The 2,882-nt window shown below is 30.8% G+C and overlaps 1 non-coding gene across 1 annotated transcript; it reads right to left on the bottom strand.

Annotated features, from left to right (window-relative positions):
• Nucleotides 1-396: 396 nt before the first annotated feature.
• TRNAK-CUU (transfer RNA lysine (anticodon CUU)) lies at nt 397-469 on the bottom strand. The gene has a single exon. It is a non-coding gene; the product is annotated as a tRNA-Lys (tRNA).
• Nucleotides 470-2,882: the final 2,413 nt, after the last annotated feature.

Genomic DNA, 2,882 nt, shown 5'->3' with positions numbered 1-2,882 from the left:
TTTATACTTGTTGATACTCGTAATTTCGTTAAATATGATCTCAAAAAGGAGTAATTGGGGCTTCATATAGAACAGGTTTAATAGACAGAAAAAGGGATCACTAGAGTGGATTTCGTGGCTGACAAATCCGAGTAGTTATAGAACAGGTCTGATCCCAAACCCCACCGGTTGTTGGATTTGGACGTTAGATTAAGGTTTGCTATTCGTAAGTGATATTGCAAAGAAGGTAAACACAACTAGAATCCGTTTTTGGACTAGACCAAATCGTACACGTTCACAAAATCCGTCCTGATAACAGAACTGGTTTCTTGTTATGAACTTATGATACACTTTATAATTAGTATGATACTGTCATTTAACTTTTTTGCAGTGCTAAACATTTTGTGGAAAAAAATACGCCCACCGTGGGGCTCGAACCCACGACCACAAGGTTAAGAGCCTTGCGCTCTACCAACTGAGCTAGACGGGCTATTTGGTTTAGTTTTCACTTACATGTAAATAACCTAACATAAAAACCAACCTGAATCTAAAAGTATTGACACTCTGGTTCCTTTTTAAATACTGATACAACACAATAACATTCCACAATACTAATTAACTCAAAATACTTGCAATCCATTTACAAATTACAACTAACAATACTTTTGGCCATATTTGTTGCAAAATCATTTGTCCAAGTTCCCAAAATTTGTATCATACATCATTGGCATCTATCGACAGCTTTCTTTTATAAGGACAGTATGTTGTAGATGGCATTTGAATGATATGATGATTTCTATCAACTTAATTTGATCTTTTACGATTTATGTACATATGGTCTATCAAGTAATTAGGTCCTTATTAACCTAAATCTATGGTAATTAGACTCTTATCTTGATCAATCTTATTTCAAATGTTAATTAGGCAAGGTTGTTGGTTCTTGGCATATACTAAGCTGATCATAATCACTTACTCAGGGAAGTCTGAATATGATCATAATTACTTGCACAAACATAAATCAGACTCCTAAAAAGTCTTATACTTAACTGTTTCTTAAATAAATATTCACAAAATTAAGTCCTTAATTTTTATAAATATACTTCGAGGTAAACATTAAGAAGTTAAGTCAACTCTGACAACCAGCTACATGTTAATGTTAATAATATCAACATCAAGGAGGAATACACTTCTAAAAAGTCTTATACTTAACTGTTTCTTAAATAAATAGCAAAGAGAAAACACAATAACAACATTGTTCAATTTTACTTAATTATTTTTTGAGTTTTACCAGACGCTTAGTTGGATTTTCTCATATGGTTTAAAGCTATGAATGAATGATATATAGTAAATAACAAGCCATGCTGAAAATAAAATACAAATGTTACAACCTGGAAATTTATAGAACACTAGTAGTTCAGTAAAAGAAAAAAAATTACAAAAATAGAAAATATGTAGAATTAATTAATAAACAAATGTATAGTACAACTAGCTACCTATTATGCAAAGGATTAGGACCAGTAGGTACAACTCTCTCTTCATCATTAAACTTGAAGAACTTGAACAATTTATCACCAACTGAACTACTTCTAGTATGATGGTTGTTGATCCTCTTGAGTGATGATGAATATGATCTTCCATTGAGCTTCTTTCTTGTACCCACTGCATTACAACTTGTACTTATAAGTACTACAAGTATGATCAATACTACAAATATCACCATCTTCCTGATCTTCATTGAAAGAGATATTCAGAAAGAGATAGAGAATTTAAAATAAAATAATTTAAGAGAGAAATATATTGTAAGAAATAAGGACAGAGTGTGGTGTGGTGTTGTAAACATCACAGAGAGAATTGAAGTTTAAATGTATTAATTATAGGTACCTGCTGTTGCATGTTAAGGATTACATTAAATTTACATGATACATCAACATCTTTAATTTCTATTTTTATTATTTCTCTCTCTGTGTATCACTTACTCTCTCTTTATGATGTGTCTATAGACATATGTATATGTTATGTGTGTATGCATGTATGTACTAATGTACATGTATCTGTTGAAAACAGAAAGGCTTTTTATGGTGCTACCAAATTGCATTAACTTCATTAAATTCCATTGGGTGTATGTTTCAGAGAGAAACAGAATTTCAAAGAGTTTTCAAATGGCTTTTAGACTAGCACCTCTACTTAGTAGTAGAATTTTGAATTATTCTTACATGCAAATAACACCCTTATATTTTTAAGTAATTACTCTGCACCCCCTTGATATGGCACTCTTCTTTTGATATGCAGTATTTCTTTTATTGCAAAGTTTAAGGCATGTTTGAACATATCCAAGACTCACATTATCTCCATTTTGAGTTATCGATTTTACAAGTTATCTTGCTCAGTCTAAAGTTTAGCAGATGAAATTTCAAACATATAAACGAAAGGATAAATGCAAACATATAAACAAAAGGTTAATGGGCGCAAGAGACCGTGATAAAAAGATATTAACTTTAGAAAGTGATGGAAACTATATGAGTTTTAAAATGATCGTTGTCTTTATTATGAAACTAGTAAACAAGAAAAGAATTTTCCTTTTCAGACTATTTGAGGAAGACGGATATATATTTTTACTCGAATGTATACGGTCTAGTCTGATTATCTCTTGACTTCACTAAAAGAAGTAATCAAATCAGTTACTATCTAATTGTGTCTAATTCAGGCAAGAAAACAAGATTGCTACAGTATTAACTAACAATTTCAAATATCCTACCTACATGATCCACCATGTTTAATTAGCAGTTGAAAAAGTTTTAATGATTTTACAGTACCATAAACATAGAAGTCTTGGATTCTCTAGCACAGAACCATTTTTAAATGTTCAATTAATGAAATCATAACTTTTCAAATGAAATGGTAAA

Source organism: Rutidosis leptorrhynchoides, chromosome 5, assembly GCF_046630445.1.
Source record: "Rutidosis leptorrhynchoides isolate AG116_Rl617_1_P2 chromosome 5, CSIRO_AGI_Rlap_v1, whole genome shotgun sequence".
NCBI lineage: Eukaryota > Viridiplantae > Streptophyta > Magnoliopsida > Asterales > Asteraceae > Rutidosis > Rutidosis leptorrhynchoides.
This window is presented reverse-complemented; position numbering and strand designations above follow the sequence as displayed.